Source organism: Tyto alba, unplaced genomic scaffold (assembly GCF_018691265.1).
Source record: "Tyto alba isolate M040663 unplaced genomic scaffold, T.alba_DEE_v4.0 Super-Scaffold_7, whole genome shotgun sequence".
In the NCBI taxonomy this organism is placed as follows: Eukaryota; Metazoa; Chordata; class Aves; order Strigiformes; family Tytonidae; genus Tyto; species Tyto alba.
The window spans coordinates 14550928-14574034 of NW_024881328.1; the positions used below are offsets into that span (position 1 = coordinate 14550928).

The 23107-nt window shown below is 39.8% G+C and overlaps 1 protein-coding gene across 2 annotated transcripts in view; it reads right to left on the minus strand.

The window, feature by feature from the left end:
- Window positions 1-23107, minus strand: part of RALB (RAS like proto-oncogene B) — a 49586-nt gene that overhangs the window by 17876 nt on the left and 8603 nt on the right. The window contains exon 1 of one of the 2 annotated variants that reach the window (XM_032991600.2): window positions 7997-8179. The exons of the other annotated variant lie outside the window; for it this stretch is intronic. The gene's annotated coding sequence lies outside the window, so the exon portion shown is untranslated. Of the gene's footprint in view, window positions 1-7996; window positions 8180-23107 lie in introns of those variants that run through there. 2 annotated transcript variants of the gene reach the window in all.

The window sequence follows — 23107 nt, forward strand, 5'->3', positions numbered from 1 at the left end:
ACCAGAAGAGACAGCAGGTGCATCAGGCTCACAAGCATTACACACCCCTGCAATGAAGGCATGCAGCACCACCCTGACGTGAAGTTTCTCCTGAGAGTGAAGTATCTTAGGGAAGGTCCCAGTCCATCAGTCCCCTGAACTCTAGTACAAAAGGCTTAATATTTAGATAAAGGTAGTTACAGGTTAATGCAATACAGTTATTAAATCTGCCTCACTGTTTCACAGATAGCATACAAAAGCATCGTAGTTTTAACAGTTTTATGGGGGAAAAAATGAGAAACCACCAACCCATTTCCCATATTACTTAGTGCAGAGCAACTTGCAGATTGTACGTAGCACGATATAGAATACAGTCTTTATTTCAACAAGACAGCATTACTTGAAATTGAAGTCATAAGACACTAGTGCCATTACAGCTAAAACCCATTTCTGTAGGGAGATATCTAGCCAGACCTCTCCAAGTACTTTCAGGAAGCCTCCAGGTCTAGTATTAATGCCTAGAAGACACATTGCAAACGGACTACAGAAGAGAAGGATCTACCACACTATTATTCTAGCAGGAACTTGCTAGGAAACCCGACAGAAATCTTCTACAAGCACAAAGACTGAGTTAATACCATGAATAATTATTACTATGCTAAGAGTTTGTCGCTGTGGTCATAACTGTCTAGTTGCCCAATTAATTAGGGTGAATTATGACACCGTTTCTCACACTAGTCAATTAGGTTCATACCAGAAAAATGGCACTAAGGCAACAGAGTAGTACAACAGCCTCACTCCCATTGACTTGCAAAGCATATTTCAGCTATGCTTCCTTTGAAAGCTCATCCATGCAGAAGCATGCTCATCTTTGATACACAGCATACACCAAGTCCACCAGACCACTGCTAAGAGATAAAGACTTGCTTCAATACTGACTTTTAATCGGATCCCTGGGAGTATAAGAAATACAATGGACAAGTCAAACCTCAGCTTGCACAGTGTCTTAAGTGGCACAGGTGTTCAAAATAACATAGGATTCAAATCCTACATCAGTACAAGGTTGCAACATGGTTTCAGTTACTTCAGTGGATAACCTGCAGCTGTATAATTCACAGGAAAATTGCCACTTACATTGAACTATCAAATTCCAAAAAATACCAATTCAGTCATAAGCATGTTACAGAGTTGCAGGATTTAATTCTTTAGCTCTCATGAAGTGTTACCCAGACAAGTTTCCCCCCTTCAACCATCCCCAATCCTTGAGCTGTCAAAGCTAGTCCACTGATCTTGCAAATACAGTACAAGACACTAGACAGACAGGCCATGAGCTGCTACCACTGCTCTCCCAGGAGACGGATCTCACTAGATCATGCTGTCTCCAGTTTCCCCGGTGTACTGGATCCCCAGGATAAATCTGAAGTCCAAACACTATTTAGTTTGGCATAGGTAGTACCACCAGAAGCAACTGACTCTTCCCATACAGTTACATTCCTTGCTCCTAAACTGAAGTTAATGTCTCATGTTCACACATCTTCATTCAGGGAAATGGAAGCCACTGTTATGCTCACATTTGATGGAGGTAGGCAAGTAATAAACCCCTACTCTGAGTTTACTCTTAACCACAGAGTCCCACCTCCCCAGGGGCACTGGGGAATCATCAACCTGTAGTCTCTGAAAGTGCTTCCACTATTTTAAGCACTTAACTGAAGGGTTCACAGGTAAACACCGCAAGTCACTATGCTCCCTCAATCAGGCACACCACACAAGTGCCAAGCACTGAACCTTTCTCCCATCTTTCAATTAATGCACTTGCATCACACAAAGCAGCAATAGTGACATTTAGTACTTCAGATAATTACTAGTTATCCATAATTCAAATGCTGTGTTAAGTAGCCTTTAAAGAGATGTCTTCACTCCAGTTTCCCCAATCAGGAAGAATGAACACCATACCAAGGTATTCTGCACATACAAGAAGCTACCTTTCTACTTGACTAAGAACAGATGTCTTCAATAATAAAAAGGCATATAGTCTACTGTATTCATATACACACTATCAAAGCCAAAAGCAGTATTTCTATCTTTAAATGGAAACTGGATTATTATACCAGTACAGGGGCCACATACAATTGCCACATCCCTACTCTACATGTAAAGTTAGTACAACTAAAAGGCTGTGGAGAGTTTCCCTTATGGGCAAAGGGTTACCCTTTGTCTCCCTTCTGGGGAATGCTCTGCCTACCACTATAAAAGCATTTACAGCCAAACACATGCTTCCCAACCAGAGCGTCCAGAGTGCCATAGAAGGAAGCGTGGTACAATATAACATGCCTGTTAGCTCTGGTTTTGGGTGGCAGACTTAACTCAGGACCACTTGACTTCAACACAGACAAATTAGGACACATTTAGTTCAGGACACTTCCCTTTATGACCTAGCAAGCAACAGGTCACATGAAAATACAGAACCAATGCAGAATATAAACATTACATTTATCCCTGTATGCTCTTTGAAACATTTCCTCTCTCCACAGAGCACATCACCAGAATAAAAAAAAAAAACTACTATCCTGATATACAGCCAGCTCATCTCCTAGCTCTCTTGCCTTTCCTGAGAAATCAACACAACAGGGTTCTTCTGTACAGTAATGCACACAGCACAGGGAATGAACAGGAGATGTCAGGGGGTCTGTGTGTAGCTGCAGGGGTCAAAACCTCACTGGGATCACAGAGATGAGCTGGGATAGCTCTCATGGTTAGAGTGCTGCAGTGGATGACTACAGGCTCTTTAGGACGGACAGGCCTGGAAGGCAAGGCAGAGGGAGAGTTGCCTTTCCCATGAGAAAAGCAGGAATGTATGAAACTACCTAGGGATGGATGATGAGCCAGTTTATGGGTCAGGATTAGCACAGTCGCAGGAGGGCTGGACTAGACAGGCTCCAGATGTGTCTTCCACCCTCAGAAACTCTACAATTCAAGTCTGTGCCCCAGCAATACAGTTGCTACAAATCTTATCTGTGGGGAGTCTTTGGAAGTGGAAGGCCTAGGACAACTCGCACAAGTGGTACAGCAGAGGTAGAAAACATACAGCAAGACTTTCATGACTAACACTTAATTAGAAACCTTAAATAATATTCCTTTACAAGAGTATAATAGACATGCTCATCAGGTGGTAGCTACTACTAGAAGACAGCTGTGAATACTTCTGGAAAGTTAGACAAGATCAATGCTTGATCCCTGTTTTACAAATTAAATGAAGATAAAAACGTACAGTATCAACACCAGTCAGTCTACTTATGTCTAATCAGTTTTGGAATTAATTTCCTTCCATTAGAGCTTCAGAATACATTCAACCCATAAATCCTACTTTGATTTTTGTTTGACTTAAGAAGAACTTAGAAGTAAATTCTCAATGAGCTTGCAGAATTCTTTAAATAAATTAAATCGCTTCTTAAAATGTGTATTAATAATGAGAAAATAGAATGAGAAATAGCATCATTTTCAAGCACACATTCCTGTCTTTTGAAAGAGCATTTCCTTAAAGTGCTTGGCTAGCCTATTTTATAATATGGTAGATAAAAGCAGAAGGATGCCATAAAAGTCAGTGAGACTTCTTGGTGACTACACATACAAGAACTCCTTACCTACCCAACACAGGATCTCACAGTACGCCAAGAACACTAACTAGCAGAAGAGTACCACTGTGGGGAAGAATTTCTTTACCACCACAGCAGTTTAGTGGAAAGGCTGTATGAGATATCACTATAAACTTTAGAATTATTTAATTCTAATCATTGAGCAGCTTCCCCAATTAGCAGAATCACCTAATTTTTCTGGAAAGCTGAGGCAACTGGTATGCAGCTTGATCTAAAAGCATTTCACTTGTTAAATGTCTGATTCATAGAGTGGTGCGCAAGACAATGCCCTGCCGAGTGGGGTAGCACTAACCTTATAAACTAATTCCTTTAAATAAAAGTGCCACTTTAGTTAGTGTTCTGCAACATGGAGTCCAGAGCTCACGTAGCTCCTACAACTAAACTTTTAAAGTGTTTTTTCATGCTTTGAGTATAACCCTGTAATACAGTACTCTTTTATAAGTCTTATCTGTAAGGTGGGTTGCTTGGTGATTTTTTTTTGGGGGGTGGTTTTTTTTTTTGTTTGTTTGTTTTTTTTTTTTTCCTTGTTAAACCTGTGATTTAAACCACTACCTTGCAAGAGTCATCAATATTAAATCCAAATTGGAAACATTCTTTAACATGACCATCTACATGAACAAAAGCATGCCCAAAGTTGGGGCTAAGTCTAGGTCTCCAGTACTCTTATGAAGAATGATCTTTCTCACTACAAGTAAAGATATATAGAGAGAGCTAGAAACCAGAGAAATCACAGTGCCTGCATAACTCAGCATGTTCTTAGCTTACCAGTTCTACACTTTGACTTCAGATTAGTTATGACACATTCCAGATTTAAGAACCTCATACTGAAAACTCCAATTTCAGGCCACTAAAAGTGCAATGAAACATGCCATACTAATCACATCAACTGACAGCAACGCTAATTCACAAAGTAACAGTTGACAGGATTAAGTTTTAACAGACACTTATAATCCCAGGACTGATTTTTTGGTCTTTTGATTTGTGATCCTGGAAAGATTCCTAGTCAGGACTACATTTCCATTAAATCTCATATTCCTATAGTCAACTATCATTTGCTCCTTTCTCAACCACCTCAGCAAGCTCTGGGAAGGCTACAGGCTCAGTGTCCCATATAAAACAGTTGAAAGTAAATGTTCTAAGCAAACGCTTTGTTATTTAGGCTGCTGTGTAAATAGCTACTTGAATCTTTATGGTGACATTCTCACATTACATGACTTCATAACTCTCATTTTGACAGGTCTTGAAAAAACACATTTGCACATCTCAAACACAAGAGACAAAACAGATCCTGTAATATTACTATTAAAGCAGTACTTGAAAAAACATGAGACAAAGCGTGAGTTACACAGACTTATCTTGTTTAAATGACAAGACAACTTGATATTTCTGGGGCAGGCATGGATGGAAGTTGCTTAATCCTGTTTAATGGGCTAAAAGGAGCTACAAACAAAATGACTGCTCTTTGGCAACTGTTAACAACTACTTCCAAATTATTTGCTCCATAGGCTCTTCTCAAGAGGCAGGTATCAATTGTATCCTAGAACAAAAGCTGCAAATTTCAGTAAAACAGCAAAGATTGTCTGCTGACCTTGCTGCTCCATGCAGTAGTGGGTAACAAGCAGTGGAACCTTATGACCACTGCTCAACAGTGGTGCAGAATAGTTACCACAGACATGGGGGTGGAAGGTAGATTAAGACAGAAAAATGTAAAGAACTTAAGGTTTTTATCAGCAAGATAGTACTTCCAAGTCAAGATGGAAAGAGCTTCAAAATATAGTTGCTAACCTAGACGATAATTAGAAACAACACTTTTCATAAGTCAATCACACAAGAGCTACCTGAAGTCAGGCACACGGGCTGTGAAAAGCAGCAAGCACTCACATTTATCTGCTTCTGTGACCTGCCCAGCCACTGCCTTTCACTCAAACCCGCAGAGACCACTACTCCCATTCCGAGTTGTTTGCTCCAGGCATGACACCTACTGACCTTAGGCACTGTTTGTCTTGATACCACTATGCCCTTGCACTCCCATGGTGCTCACTGCCTGCACAGCTGTCATGAGAAACAGGCTCCTTCAGTACCTCTAAGAGAAGCCATTAATTCAGATGAATTCATTGTGTAATAGAAAGCAATTCACTTAATCACATGGAGTTTGAATCTAGTTAATAAGAAATCATTGCATTAAAACGCAAATATCCACTGCATGGAAAGTTAAAAGAATTTACAAAGAAATAGCAAACTATGAACCAGATTCCCAAATCATTATGTTAGGGCTTGTTCTGCTACATCACTTGGCCACTTCTGCTCTGTTCACAGGACAGTTCTGTTGCTTGTGAAGCCTGGACCCCAACACCTCCCAGAGAAACAAGCCATTTTATCCAGCATTTGATCAAAAACCAATCAGCACTTAATCAGGTAAATTGCCCCTGAAAAAAAAAATTTGATCACAGAAACTATGTATCATCCAAGATTTCAGTGTACAACTACAGGTTGTCTAGGCAGTGTTCCATCATTACTGCCTTGATTTGATCAAAATGATTCAACTGCTCTTCTAGCCTGATATGCAGTACCACTGTACTGACAATTAGAGACAAGTTTGAGAGTTCCAAAGGGTGACCGAGAAAGGGTATTGTCTGGTCAAATTAATCTTTAAGTTATGAGTTTCTGTAAAGCATTCCAGCTAAATTTTTAAACTAGATATTCCTCTACAGCATATACATAACACCAGTAAAAATAGGTCAGCTTCACTTTTCTACAGCCATGAAAAACTGAATTAAGTGGGTCTCCTCCATAAGATGTGTAAAACAAACAATTTACTACTAGAAAACTAATATAGGAAACTTATTTACAGGAGTAGTCTGAAAGCTTCTCTATTCCTTAAATAGAATATTTAAGTAAATGCAAAAACTTTTACCATGGTAAATTGATCTCATCTAATCATAAACAAAAATCTAGAGTGCAGTATACAGGGGCCAGAAGTGATTAAAGCAATAAATAAAAGTTTTAACAAGTCTGCTATAAGTGAATAAGCTGTAAAGATACTATTGCCAAGTAAGATTGAGCTGTTGCTACTAAATTCTCTACAATAAAGTTATTTTCAGCTTTCAAGCAAATCACTTTCAAGAACCACAAGTCTGCGTCCCAGTTGTTAGTTCCTTCTCCCTTTGATAACTTCAGGTTGGGGGTGGGGGAGAAGGAAACAGAGTTTAAGGAATCAAGTTTAAAAAAAAAAAAATACAGCTTTTCCTGAAAATCATGACTCTAAGGATGCCCTTGAACAGTTAGGCACTTCCTTCCCCCTCTCAAGAGAAACAAGGATCTCAGAACTATAAAAGTAACGTTTGGACAGTTCAACAAACAAAAAGCTACCCAGACTGCAGACTAAAGCTTTAAAAAAAGGAAAGACTGGTCCTAGTGCAGGTACGGTCTCCCTGCTCCCTTCTCCACCATGACCCAGGGTTAGACAAGACCAAGTCTCCTGTTCTAGGATCAGAATTGATTCAACAGGACTCCCATCAGAAAGACTGAGTTAGGCCTCCACCAGCTGTTCAGGAAGCATGACTGAGCTGCTTTGTGTCACCACCACTGTCCCTACCCTTTTCTAGGTAAGGTCACACTCAGGCACCACCTTTCTCCTCCTACAAGATCTACACCGGTAAGGCTGCAGGGAAAATAAAGAGCAGCACAGAAACAACCTGGCAAGGTCCCTCAGAAACTTCTGGTTCAGCTGAGACCGATAGTATCTCAAACCCTCTGTTTAATCTCTCACAGATGAAGCGTTATCACTTGTCCCAGGGGAGCCGGGGGAAGGCAGAGGAGCCTGCACAGGAGCACGCCAGAGAAACTAACACCCAAGGCCAGCTTCTACTCATCTTTTCTCGCCCCCGAGATACTCGTAGATACTTGTAGATACTCGTCGCAGCAACCACCCAGCTACGATGACCCCACCTCAGCCCCAAGGCCACCGGGCCGCAGCAGCAGAAGCGGCCAAACCCACGGGAGAGGGGCTGCAGCGCAGCGGGGCCTCACCTCCCCCGGCCGGCTCCCACGCAGGCCCGAGGGACACAGGCTACACGCGAGGCACCGCTTCCCCCGCCTACCCCCACGCCCCCAAAGCTTCCAACGGCCGAGGAACCGCGTCCCGGGGCGGGAGCGGCCGCTGAGCTCACCTCGCCCCACACCCCCGGCTGACACCTCCTCTCCTCCCTCTCCACAGAGCCGGGGGGACGGCAGTCAGCCACGCCCGCCGGGCCCGCTCAGGCCGCAGAGGCTCCCGCTTCCTCTCACGGAGGGAGAGGGGCCGAGGGAGCCGAGCTCCCCCCGCTTCCTCCCAACCCAGAAGGCCGCGGACAGCTCCTGCTCACCTGGGGTGGGCTAAGACCGGGCGCGGCGCTGCGGCTCCAGCCCGGCGCCCGGCTCCGCTTTACCCGCCGCCGCCGCCCCCTGCGCTCTCATTGGGGTGCCGCCGCCCGCGCGCCCGCGCCGCGCACTTCCGCCCTCGCTCGGCGCCGCTCCCCCCCGGCCTGGCTCCCCGCGAGCGCGTGCGCGCGCGCGCGCACGCCCGCCCGCCCCGGCACCGCCTCCGCCTCCTCCCGGCCGGCGGTCACGTGGGGAGCTCGGGCCAATCGGCTTGCGGGGAGGGTGGCGGTTGCCGCTGAGGCGGCAGGGCGGGGGCTGCTGAGGCGGCCGAGCCCCGCGGCGGGCGCGGGGCGTTCGGGCGGTTCGGAGGGGTCCCGGTCCCGGTCCCGCCAAGGGAGCTGCCGGAGAGCGGCGGGAAAGGGCTGCCCACCCCGCTGCTGCCTCTGCCCGTGAGGGGCTGCGCTAACGTCGTTTTCCCCTCAGAGTCCCGTAGGGAGCCCGGCTGGGAGACTGAGCCCATAAACACTGCAGGCTCTGTTTTGACCCAAAAGAAGTAAGGAAGGGTTCTCTCTTAAATCCATCACCTATACTGTAGTGCAAAGCCTGCTGACGGCTGCAGAAATTAACAATTTTGAGATCAGAAGATGAAATAATGGAAGTGTCTGCTTCTCATAACTGTCAAGGATGCTGAGCATTTTATTAAATCATTGTGCTGCGATACTGTCATGTGCATGTACAGCACAGAGCACTTTTAACTGCTTGGGGGAAAAACAATGGCTAAATATGTTTACTGAAATTCTTCAAATCTTCATCAGTTCCCCAAGTCCAAATTCTCCCAGTCCAATGTTACCAATTGCACAATCAGACAGCTGTTTTGCCAGATACAAAGGAAAACATACATTTTCTCAGCTTTAATTATTTTAGTTATTTTTTCTAGTTTTAGATGTTGACCTCTTTGAATTTCACACACTGAAATTGGAGTGAATGTATTGGGTAAAGTTCTTCTTTCTAGAAAAACAGCGCTTTGTATGATAACACCCACTTTGGGAAACTATGGAAGTTATTACTGATATCTGTGGGTTCAGAGCCTTTGGGGCAGAATTAATAGGTGAGGTAGTGTTAACTCCTGCATTCACATTGGGCCTCTTTGTAGTCTCCTACAGAAGAGAAAGGGAGACAATTAATTACTTTCTACCTCTATCCATTGATGGCTGGGTGAAATTGTATTTTGAAGCTGGAGGACATAAAAAATGTCCTCTCATTTAAAATAAATGAAAAAAATTACAACAAAAAAGCAGCAATCCAGCATTATAAAAGTCATAGATGAAACAATGGCCTATTGCCAGAACAAATTGAAATGGAGGAGGAGGAGAAGTTGGAAAGAGATTTACTATAATCTGTAATTTCAGGGTTGGCAAAAAATACCAAGAATTGGAAAAAAAGAAGTTACAGAGGCAATGAAAAGTAGGTGTGTGGCTCTGAGAAACAGATGAGTACTTCAGGACTGCATAAAAAGAAAGTATCTTCTGTATCTGTCTCATCTTGAAGGAAACCAAGTTTTCTACATTTTTTGTAAGTAAACAGGATTGACATCATCCTTGCATCATCATCAGTTTCTCCTCCTAACTCAAACAACTGCCAAACACCAGATTTTAGTTAACCCCTTAGGTGGAAAAGTGACTTTCTCTTTTCAGATTTGGTTATTAAGAATGGTCCTGATAGCAATAATTCTTCCCCTCTGTGTCACAGATCGTATCAGATTAAGAACCACATCAATATTCATCCTGCATTAGAAGCTGGCAGGCTGAGAGCTATTTACTATTTGATGCCATCCATGCAGAGAAGGAATAAGCAGATAAAGAAATACTGCCAAATGTGAAGGAATGTTGTTTTATAGCTAATGCTTAAATTACCCAAATCTTGGTATTTCTAGGATTATGCTTTTTTTTTTTTTTTTTTCTTCTTTAAGATAGATCTTGTGCACTTGTATGTAGTCCTAAAAAAAAGAAAACCAAAATTAATTAGAACAGCTTTCTATTTATTCTGTAACTATATGTCTCCATGGCCATCTTATATGTCATGCAGGTGGGACTAGTTGCTCTTATGTGACTATTCACAGAAGACAAATATTTTCAACAAATTATTTGTATGAGTTGAAACTACCAAGAACCTGGGAAGCTGGGTCTTTTCAAACCAAACACAGTATTAGTCTGCTGCCCATATCACAATGCTGACACTTCCCCTTCCCCCTTAGAAAGAAATAGGGTTGAGAAATTAACCACATCTATCTTGCTTCTGTAAATTGTTTAGGGGAAACCCGCTTATTTGTAGTAATCCAGTCATGACAAAGAACATTTGTCTGATGCCACATTTTGAGTCATTATGCACGTTGCCTGGTATAATCTCCATGGTTACCATAGGTGTTACAGATATATTTTTGCTTCAGTACTTCAGGAAGGAAAATTCTATAGAACAATTTGGGGGATAAGATTCCTTTTCATTGTCATTTATGTTGCATTTATTTTATTCTAAGTGTTTTGCAGACAATAAATGTTCACTTTCTAAACAAGTAAGATTTCAGTAGAGATGGAAAAATTTATCGCCAGCTGTTGTTTTATCATGCCATAATATATAATAAACTGCAAACTCCTAGAGATAGGGACAGTATTTTTGATGCATGAATTTAGTTTCTAGCCCACTAAGAATGTAACAGGCCACTCTGTGTCACTGCCAGGGTCATGAACAACAGTAAGTGTGGCGGGATGACTGAGCAGCAGATATTTTTTTTCTTTGCAAAGATTAGGACTCGTACTTCCCTTCTGAGAATTTCTATTTTGTAGGTAGAAATGTATTCTAGAAAGATGGTTAGCTAAAACAAGAATTATCTTAAATTAGTTTTAGAAACTAGAGATGGGAAAGATATAAACTCCAGATATATAGATCTATTTAATTTTTTTTTTTTTTTTACTGTGGAAGTAATTGACAAAGAAAATCAAGGAGCTATACAGAAGTAATTAAATGGGAAAGATGGTAGCAGACCCATTGCTAGTACGATGGGTAGTAGACCACCAAAACTAGCCCAAGTGCTGCAGGGAAGAGAGGAGCTGTGTGAACTTTGTGGGATTTATTGATCTGATCCCTTGCATTACCATATCCACCACTGTTGAAAGGAGAGATACTAACATTGTTATCTTCCTCTTGTTTCTGATAAATTAACACTAGATGGGACTGGCAGTTGCCTTGGCCTCCACGTTTGTATTTTACACCTGTACAGTGTCTGTGCAAAACTACCATGTGGATACCCAGTTCTTCTTTGGCAGTGTTGTATAGCATCTCTGGCCTGTACTTTTCTCACAAGTTACTATGGGAGGAACAAAGTAAGAAGCCAGTTCAGGAAAAATTTATTTGAGGCCTAGTGGGCTGTAAGTGATGGACAGAAGGAATTCCTCTTTTCTTCAGGGAGCAAGTAATAGTAGTCACAGGGGTAAAAGGAAAGGTATAGGCACTGGTGAAGAACTTGGCGGGGTGGATCTTGAATTGCAAGGGAATCAGTGCTACCTAGGAAGTCAGTCTTTGCAGATTTAGTGATGTCACTTGCAATCTCAGGCAATAACAGAAATAAGAGGCAGATTCTTCTCTGCTGACATCTGAATGATGAAGAGATACAGCTGCAGTACAGGTACCCGATGCACAACTTTTACCCCAGCCTCAGTTTACAAGAGACTGACACAGGAATGGTTGACAGTAATAACCACAAAGATATCAGGGGTTACAAGTGATCCTGCCACATCCCCAGCACTGAGGCTGAGCCAGTAACACAGGACCAGTTAAAGCAGCAGGGAGGTTTTGTCCCTCTCTGAAGGAATTCTTAGTTACACGCAGCCATTCCCCCATTCCCTTGTAGCACCTGTGCAGCACAAAGCAGTGGTTCAGTGAAGGTAATCAGACCTGTAAGTTTTTATTAATTATTAAATCCAAAGCCACTATATTTTTTTTTTATTCTACTTTTTTAAGCCACTTTTCAATCAAAATGAATGTTAGTGTAAAACTGAGGAAAACAGAAGAAAGCTAATTGGGGAAAACAGAAAAAAACCCTATTGGAATATCCAGAACGTTGTGATGTCCTTTTTGTTCTGAAAATACAACATTTTGTGTGTGTGCAGAGTTCAGCTGTCAGAGTTAATCTAGGCTCAGAAAACTTGTCAGAAGTGGTACATGTACACAGTGTGCACTCAAATGGAGTTTGTTCTAAAATAATTGAGTCAAAGATGATTTTCTCTTTGGGTATGGATAGTCTAACAAGAACTACATTATACATATTATTTGTATGTTTAAGAGACTCAAGCTGACCTTGCCATGATTTATGAATTTCAGCACTCAAAAACTATAAAGCAGTAAGCTAAAATAGATCAGAAACAAACAACAGTAAAGGAAATGTGACTGTGGTTTTGGCCTTGTAGGAGTTTATGGCATTTTGACTATATCATGAACTTTATTTTTGTTACAAGCAGCAGGAAGCCACCACACTAAATTAAAGTTCACTATCAATTTCAGATACAGCTGGGATTTGTCAGGATCATATCACAGGGTCATTTTAAGGAGATTCTCACTGACATTTTGTGAGGTAAGGGATTTCACATTTCAGTTTTACAAGTGTTACACTTCTGATTGTCATGATTATCAACAGCATGACAGATATAGGGCCTGATCTTGGAGCCTTTACGGAGGGAGATAAGTTTATTGTAAATATCTTGATAGACTAGAATCAAAAGAAAATAAAAGGTCTAGAGAGAGTCATAAGAGGTCAGGTAGTCTTATTCCATAGCCCAAAGGCAAGACCAGTTATACATATACTATTTTTAGCATGTATTTTTTTTTAAATGCAGTGAAGATTGCAGTATCATCATAGCAATTTATTTAAAATATTGGATTACTCTATCATAAGAAAAAAGTCAACAAATGTCACTGCAGTTTAAGCATATTAATTAGTTGCATACTGGATATAGCAACTAGGTATTTTTTTTCCTTTTGCATCAACCTGATAAATATTAAAAAATCATTATTTTTTCACTCCTCAGAATTATTTTCTTCCTTCAAATAACACCTGTTTTTTCAGTTGTTTTTATAGATTATGTTTCCTGATTGCCAGTCACTCTTCTTCTCTGGACTCCCTCCAGCTGGCCCACATTTCCTGAAGTGCACTGCTGAAGCAGATACATTAACTAAGGCTTTACTAATCATACATAGGGTAGAAAGTGTACTTAGTGTCTTACAGATAAAGTTGAATGTGATTATCATTATTACACTGAAGCTAGTTATGTAAAAACTGGGATTATTCCAGAAATAGATAAAGCAGGGGATTTTTCCAGAATAACGCAGCTAACATTATTGAGACTTTAGCTCACTGGGTTGAACAGTGCTACCTTGTTGAATAGCTGCTGTTGAAGAGTGATTTCAGCATGATAGAAAAAATTTCATGCTAGCAGATCATGTGTCCCTTATTTTTTAATCAAATTTTCCAGATTAAATTATTAACAAATACATTAAATTAACAATGAAAATTACTGGGTTTGATAGCAACCAGCATTCTAGCAGGTGAGATCAATACTTAAGAAAGAAGAATTGTCAATTACATTCATACAATTTTTAAGTACCTATTTCTGTCTACAGTCTCTAATCAGGTTGAGGTAATTTAACAATGTAACACTTCGTTGTTCATTAGTTGCTGTATTTTAATCCAGAGGTGAAAGCTTCAAAAGGTGGGTACAGTGGGTATTGTAGGAAACCTGTAGGAACTCATTCCGCTAGTGAAGTTTATGAGGAAGTTTGTGTACCTACGAATATGCTAACGTAAGTATCATATTGTTATGACATTACTTTATTCTCAATTATAGAGCGTGCTAAGGACACAATACAGTCATGTGACAATATTGCTGCATTTGAGAAAATTTCCACTATTGAGCTGAATGTTCATATGTTAGTTTACACAGCATTCTCCTCTAGAGAAGATGTGTTACTTGTGGTTGATAACCTAATACCGTCTACAAACAGCCTCTCCTATTTTTTTCATGTTAAATCATTAAGAGTACAATATGCTTTACATTAGAGGATTAAGGAAAGTAATTTCAAAATAAGCATGCATTGTATCCCAAAACATTCTGGCTTCCGTATTGTCTTTTATCTTTTCAGTGAATGGTAACATACTTAAGATCTGTCAGAGATTAACTTTTTAGAAAAGACTATTTGCTAGAAGCTCATTGTGTCAGTAGTAGCAATTTACTGTTTGACATATAGATAAGTTAATTAATATTCAACCTGTTAACTCATTAGTAAATTATCTTCTGATGCAATTTACATTAAGCCTCCTATTCCTTTGAAAAAGCTTGGGAGAAGCTATACTGGTTTGTGGGGTCCTCAGTCTGCAAAAGTAATGTACCTTGGCCAAAGCGTAAGTATGGGACTCTGTCAGACACTGAAAGCCCACAGCCTAAGCTTCTCTTCAATCCTCAAGTTTTGTTATTTCATTATTATTTATTGCTGGAAAACCATAAAAATAAAACAAAAGCACCACATTAAAATAAAAACTGAAATAATTATCAAGAGCCGAGAAGTTCTGAGTTGAGACTTCTGATACTGTAGGTAATGTTAGCAAGCAAAGGTGCAATATAAGGAGAAAAGAACCTTTGAGTAGACATATATATGTGTACATATATATTTTGATTTTAAAAGTTGAAGCCATTGTGATTAGGCACAACTAAAATCATACTTAAGGGTCAGAAATGCTGCTTTTTCACAAATTTCATTGGAGCTACACTCATTTACAGCACAAGAGAACTGCATTATGTACTCACAAGCAAATCCACCCACGCTTCTACCTAAACTAATCTCCTCAAAATAAATAACTGAAATCCTAAATTCATCTGATAGTTGCAGCCTAAAAGAAATTGCTTGCTGGAAAGCAGTGAGCATTTTCTTTCATTTGGTCTTGTCTTTTTCCCTTTCATTGCAGGGACATGTTTTAAGACCTTACAAGCTGTGTTATAGATTTCCTGCCCTAGAGCAGAATGGCCAAAGAATGGCTTTTTTTTGGACATTTTTTGAATAACTACAGTTTATTGAACAGTGTTATATCTTGGGTTTCTCAAAACTTGTTTACTTGATTTGACATTATCATGGATGAGAGCAGAATCTGTGTATATCATATACTGCAAATTTGCACCTGTACTACTGCTGGATCATGTGTGTCTCTAATGCAAATTCTGAAGAAATTAATTTAAGAAGTTTCATCTATTCAGAATGAAAAAATAAAATTTACAGTTAGAAACAAGCCCCAGCTGTGTCTATATCTTCTAAGAGTCCTTGAGAACTACGGTTGCCGTTAATCATACAAACCACCTTTGTATAAATTTGAGGTCTTTAGTAAGAAGCTTTACACAACCTGTAAGAGAATAAATCATACTTTGACTTTTCAAAATTGCTTCTCTGTATTCAGGCATGAATTTCATCCTCAAGCTGGATTCCTTGAAGGACAACAACAGAGCTTTAGCTTCATTTTTTCTGATCAGACCTTCAGTAGCAAAAATTTAATTGGTTTGATCTGTCTCATGTAGCTATATTTATTTCCCTTATAAGCCTTGTTCTTTTTCAAGGCTCTTCTTTTTCTATGCAATAGTTCACTAACATTTTAAATGGAATTAAAACCAGGTCATAAGACATGCAAGGCCTGCTTTTCCTCTACCTTTTTTCTTCCCTACCAAATCCTGTCTGTGAAAACATCTGCAAAATGCTAAATTGCAATTGGTACAGATTTAAATCACTACAGAAATGGTCAGATAATGGAGAAGGCGGCCCATAATATTATCTTTCTGTTCTCCAGAAGCAGTGCACAATGCATCAGAATTAACATGGAATCTTTCAAAACAGAAAAAGTAGAATTAGCCCAGAAACTAGTGGTCTGATTCTAAGCAAAACCACCTGAAACATTGCTGTCTCTGGTCACTGGATTTTATGGTGATTTTTTCCTTGCTGTTTTCATTGTCATTTGATTATTTGTTCTTTGCACTTAGCTTTGGACAGTAACAATTATACTACTGGAATTAGAGAAGTGATGAAAACTGGTCAGTTAGGGAGACTATTCTGAAAACTCTTAGTGCCAGCTGAGAAATCTGAGTTGCCATAAGTGAGGTGTTTGGTGCCTCACGCCAAATGAGTTGGTGGTCTCAGGACAGTTTGTACAGTGTAAAAATCAACTTCATATTGAAGCATTGGGATCATCATTATTTCAGTTGAACAGAAAAAGGAAGCAAACTCCCTTAAGAACTGGTTTCTGCAGATAATGGGTGGTATTTGCATATACACAGTATAAGGGAAAAAATAATGTTTTTCTCCCTTCTGTAGATCAACAGATGACTTCAGTCTGCAAACCTCAAGCTTAAACTATAATGTGGGTCACTGTAAGTTAACTGATAAGGTTAAAAACTAGCATTAGTCAGTTATACTGTCCCATAAGCATGCCTGGTTCCTAGAAATAAATGGACAATGCCAAGCAGATAAGTAAGTCTGCCCACGGAAGCTAGAACTATGAAGGCACAGATGCCACCATTGTAGTCAATACAAATTGTGACATCTATATGGGAGCAGGGACTGTTCAGTGCGTGCTGTAACCATTAGACAAGATAGATAACTCTTGCTTGTATTGTCTCTGGTTTAGAGAACAGTATTCCATGCAAAATGGATCAGCTTCAACAAGGACTAAATATACACCTTACCTAGCATAAGAGCCTTTGGCTTGCTATTTGGGATATTTTCCTACTAGATATGGGCTCAGATCACCTCAGAAGAGGAGGAAGTTGATGTCTGGTTCACTACATGCTAGAGAGATGTTGTATCCCCTAAGACCTCGCATACAAAGGATGCATCTTCTTCCTGTGATTTGAAAGAAAAGACTGCTACTTTCTCCTTCCTTCTCTCTTTCAATTTATGGAAAATGGCAGGATTTACAAGATGTTGTCTTCCTATGTCATTTCCTATCAGCTTCCCACTGATCTTGCTGACTTGCATAGATTACACCCAGAGAAGGGATCTGACAGTGTTCCTGAATCTTACTGTAACGGCTTAAGATGTTACTTTCCCCAAAGTTTTCCTGGTCCTTTTGCCAAAAGTCTTAAGAGAGGGGTAGATGATAATGTTTGTGATCTTAGCTCTTCCATTTAACAGTCATAATTATTTTAGGATGTAAGACACTTAGGACAGCTATGAGACAGGTAAATAGCTGGGAACAGGCAAAGCAAATGGAAGGTCCAAAATGTTTAACAATTTATCTTTTCTTGACAAATGTCAAGACAAAACCCAATAAGTTGTTTTCTTGTAAATTTAGAACAGATCTTTACAGAGAGGAAGTCTGAGATATTATTACAGTCTTGTGGCAGCTGCCACTTCCTTCCAAGAAAGGGCAGTCCTTCATGCTCTTTGGAAAGCAAAAATGCTATGGATTTGGCCATTGTGGCTCAAGATATCCATTATGTCAAATGCAAAATGCAATAGTCATGTCACGTCCATGCTAGATTCAGCTTGATGTAGTTCTGTCTTTTCAGTTTCTTTTCACAGAGACTAAGCAATGTGGCCACCTGCTGAATCTCTCTTTTGATTATCATGTAAAGAATCCTTTGTTTGGATCAGCTGGGCTCCTTTGACTTCTCAGCACTGAAGGCTCAGCAACAGTTTCCCTGTGGCTTTTCTTAAACCGCTTCAAGGGTTTTCTGGGGATAATTTGGGAAGCTTTCAATTCAGGAAAAGATGGTAAAACTCAGTTCCTTTCCCACTAAGCTGATTTGTACTTTCTTACTTTGTTGTATGAAATTAACGGAGATAAGTCTAAACTGCCATTTCTAAATACAGTCTGAATCATGGCAGAAAGAGTTGCAGCACTACTCTGCTTGTAGAGTTCAAATTTCCTTAAACTTCAGGGCTCATCTTTAACAACTGGCTAAAAGTGAGCTCATCTTTAAAATCCTTTCTGGAAATCATTGCCTAGAGAGAGCTGTGATTCTTACAAAAATTTTCATTATGCTAAGCTATAGTTAGCTTTTCTGTCATTAAGGTGCTATGCATCTTTATGGAAGTTTTGTTTCTTAGATATTGTCATGCAAACAATGCAGTTAAAAAAGTAGAAGCAGGTAAAGACTGCAGCATGAAAGAAATTCAAAAGCTCTGATGGGGCACTTTTTTGCAAATAGAAGTAAAATATTCACCTAGGACTAATACCTATGTTAGAAGAATTTATTAACTACATTAATAGATAGGAATCACTGTATATGATTTCAGAGGGCCTTAAAAGACCTCAGATACATAATTTTATTCTAGTTAAAAGAAAATGAGATTTATTCAATGGCTATGGGAAACACACTGTTTCACACCAGAATCTTCCAGGTTGGTTTAAAACTGTTCTCTTGGGGTGACTCCTATTCTGCCTTGTAGTTTAACTGGTGGCTTTTGACATAGCTGTTGCATGACAGCGGTGAGCTACCTGCTAATTATCAGGTCTTGCTTCTTAGACAGGTATAAATCAAAAGTAATCTTTCCTGTCAGTTCCCAAAAGCCACAAGAGTAAAAACATGTAGGTGTGATTGCTGTGCTTTGTCCTTGGTTGCTGCATCTACAGCATCAATTTCACCAGCAACTTTCATCCTCCCCCCTCTTAAAAGCTTATAATAAAAGAGCTGCTCCCCTTACCACATTAGTTGTAATAAATACGCAGCTGTCATAAAGGAGGATACTGCATGATTTTACAGATCTCACAATCACAAATCAGCAATGAAAAAGGCTGTGGAATTTATTTTTCAGAACAGATGGTTTCTATATCCCTCAAGCTAAATATATGTTCCTTTTAGCTATGGAAAAAATAAGGCTTTCTATGCTTTTCTGGCCAGCTAATGGAGGACCATGCTCACCTATCCCTGTTAGAGACTTCATGCAGTAGAAATCCATAATTAACAGGAAGACCAGCCTGTAAAGCTGACCAATAAAATGTCTGTTAGCTTTTTTTGACACATATCCCTAGTTCATCTAGCACATTTCAAACAATCAAGCTTGCTCTAACACAGGTTTGGATTGTGGGGAGACTATTGAGTTGCTTCTAGAAGAGGTATGAAAACATGCAAATCCAGATTAGGAAGTGCTGACCAGCAGACAGAGCTATGATACATTAGATGGCATTACACTTGTGGCTATTCATGGTCCTATTTTAGATCCACACCACAGAGTTACTTCCTATTTGTATTTTGGTTCATGTGTACTGTTAGCTCCCTGAGAAGCGTGCTTTATGTTCCAGCATGATAATTTGAGTAAATTTTTATTCTTATTGACCAATATTAATTCTAGCTTCATTTTTGTTAGATTCCAAATTTTTGACTATTCATTTGTCAGTAGAGTATCAATGGCTTGTTGCTCCAGGATGTAACTCACCAAACTGTATCCTCAATTCACCAAAGCAGCCTTTTTCAGCATGCCAGAGACACAGCTCCAGTTCGTTAGGCAGCTAAAGCTTTCATTCAAATCCTCGTTTTTGAGCGTAAGCTTTTCTCATAAGCTCCTGATGATTTCCATATCTACCAAACTAGTTTGTTGGCAGCTTTATTTTAGTTATGTAAAAAAAGTTTAATTTCCAGTTCTTATTCTGTTCTGTGTGCAAACATTTCATTCTGGTTCTGCCAAAATTTTGCCACTCTTGTTCTAGTTCCTGTTAATAAAATGCATAGCTTTCTGGTCTGCATCCTGTTAGTGCTGACACAGACTCCTAATATCCAGAAGAGACTCATCCCCCCAAGGACAGGAAATGTTCTGCTTTGCTCATTCAAATCTGACCAGAAATAGTGTGGACTAAGAAACTTTTAAGAGAGAAAGTTTAGCAAAGAACATGACAGTTAAGAATGTAATATTTGGAGTTATAAACACCAAGGGGACAAATACCAGAACTGCACTGAAAGTCCTTGTAAATGGTAACAGTAATAGTAATGAAACATAGCCTGGGAATTTAGCCTAATGTCAGCATTCTTCTTTGTATGTTTTTCCTTTCTGAGGTTTTAGGGGTTGGGGTTTTTTGTATTGCTTTATTTTTTTTGGTGGTATTTTTGGGGGTTTCTGTTTGGTTTGGTGTTTTTTTTTTTTAATGTACTCTGATCTATATGATTTGTTATTTACATTGGTTTGAGCATATAACAATTTAAATTTATATTGTTTAACAGAGGTTTTATGAGTGCTTTTGCAATTTAATGTTGCTGATAATAACTTGTCTGTGGAGTCACCCCATGAGGATGACAGCTCTAAATCTGTCATTTAAGCTGCCATTTGTGTCAATTTGTCTAAATGCTGTAAGAAAGCCAAATCCACTAGTAAACAGTTAAGACAATAAACTATGTAGTTAACAGTGGTTGGTTCTTGAAAGTATTAATATTACTAAATTGCCGGTGGAACTGGCAACTTCTAGACAAGAAGTGAAGGACTACTAGGGCACAAGAGACTGAACCTGATGCCCCTTCCAAGGTCAGAATCAAATTGCCTTGGCTCAGGGGATAGGGCAGTTCTATGTATAAAGACAGACCACTGTTTTTCAAACTCTCCTATTTAGTCACACTAAATATGTCTGAAATTCACAAGTTAACAAAAGGTACACAGTAGTTGTGCAGCTGAAAGGATGAAGGTTCAAATATTTAAGTCAAGGCATAACATAAAAAGTTTAAAACTGGCCAAGTGTACTTGATAAATGGAGACAAAACAATGACAGGTAAGTCCTCAGGTTCTTAATCTTATATCTCCCTTGAGCAAATTAGGAAGTCACAGTATGGGAGAGTGAAGTTCAGTAGGCACTTTGCACACTGTCGTGGTTTGAGGCTGGTCAGCAGCCAACCACCCCGCAGTGGCTCACCCACCCTCCCCCTGCACCTGGGAATGGGGGAGGGAATTGGAGAGGTAAAGGGAGACTCTCAGGTTGAGATAGAAATGGTAATAAAATGAAAACAATGACAGCAATAGAAAATATAAACCGTCAATGCACAATACAATTGCTCACCACCCGCTGACCAATACCCAGTCCGTTCCCAGCTAGCGATCCTGAAATACCAAGATCCCGCAATCGCAATCCCAAAAGCGAGAGAGAGAGAGAGAGAGAGAGAGCCCCTTCCCGACCACCCCTCCTCTATATAGTGAGCATGGCGTTCCATGATATGGAATATTTCATTTGCCAATTTGGGTCTGGTGCTCTGGCTGTGCTCCCTCCCTGCTTCTTGTGGACTTGCACACAGGAAGGACATGGGGAGTTGGAGAGTCCTTGAAATCTCAGTAGCAGCTGAAAACATCAGTGTGCTATCAGCATTCTTCTCATACCAAACCCAATGCTGAATCTAAAACACAGCACTATTCGTTACCAAAAAGGAACATTAACTCTATTCCAGCCCAAGCCAGGACACACACCCATGTACAAAATCATGGCTTCTCTTTCCTAAGCAAATCTGAATATCCTTCTGCATAAACAAGGATGGGTAAGGGATTTGCTGTGTTAATAGGGACTCTCTAGCTGATTTAGCATGACGAGGCAGGATGCTTTCCTTCCTCTGAGCTTGCTAATGAGCATCAGGAAGCATTGCCTTCCTTCCCAGCTCCCAGCTTGCTGCCTCTACAATATCCCCTGCCTTTACTGGCAGGGCTTCCTTGCCAGATTTCAGCACAGATATGCACACACGGTTAAAATAAAAAGTGGTACAACCCTTTCTGATGGATGTAATAATCTTATTTCTTTCTTCTCATGTGTTGTATATCATGCATAAATAACTGCCATATTTTACCTAGCGGTGAGTGTATTTTGGTTGTGAAGGACTGACCTATAGTTAACTTTGTTATGTTAATTATTATAGCAACATAATATTTCCGACATATAGATTACAATTTTGGAAAGCAATAGTGTTGACACCTTTGGGTTTGAAATATGCTGCATCAATAGGTATGAATATGTTCACTGTTGTAGGGGTTTTTTTCAATTCTAGCTGTCATGTTCACATGTTTCACCCCTGTAATAATGGACTTTTCCAACTGATGACTCAGAGGAAATAGTCTCTCCACCCAATTTTTCATGGAGCAAAACACAGCAGTTCCCAAATTTGTCATTACAAAAAATTGCTATTGTAAAGCAAGAATTAATGCAACTCCAAATACTAGCATAAATACATGATCCAGTTGAATTTCATGTAGCTTGTGACCTCATTTGGAACTATTGTGACCTGACTAGTATAGTGTCTTGTTTGAGAACCCCTGTTTTATACGCTGTTAAATAGCAGGTGTGCATTTATGAGTTATATTAGGAGCCTACAGCACAAGGCAGCATAGAGTCAGCATCTCCTGAAGAGAAAACTAGGGTTATTTAATGTTTACATAGTCTAAGATAATGGGAATGAATCTATTAGATTCAGCATTACTCGCCTTCTCTCCCCTTCAATCTTCTTTGTATCAAGAACTATGACCATATTCCATTCCAGTGACTTCAGCACCAAATCTGGATTTACATTGGGATGACAGAGTCGAATTTGACTGCTATTCCAGGCAAAGCTAATTTGTATTGTAAAATTGCTTCTTGTTTCCTCCTTGATCTTCACTAATTTGCATAAAGTTACAGACATCTATGATGCCTCATAGGTGCATAAAGACAAATGCCCCTTCCCTGTAGAGATTACAGTCAACAATAAGAAATAAAAACATAGTACAAAAATCTACTGCCAGGAGGCAATAGATTCTTCCCATGGACTTTCCTATGGGGCATGCGTGCATTTAGTAATTCATAATCTACAATCAGTCCAGGTTAAGTACTCTGTTTCTTTTAAAGATGTAAATAGCAACGCCTAGTGGATTAGCATAGAAACACTTTATGGAAGAAATGCATTTTAGGAAGGATTTGAATGAAGATAGCATTGTGATTTTTTCCAAAAGACTTATCAGAAAAGAATTTACAGCAGAGAATAATAGCTCCTGCCTTTTCATCACAGTCACTTTCTGAAAAACAAGTATTGAAGAGAGATAAGGAAACTTGCTTGTAGATTATTCCTATTATCAAACAGCAACTTCACTCCACC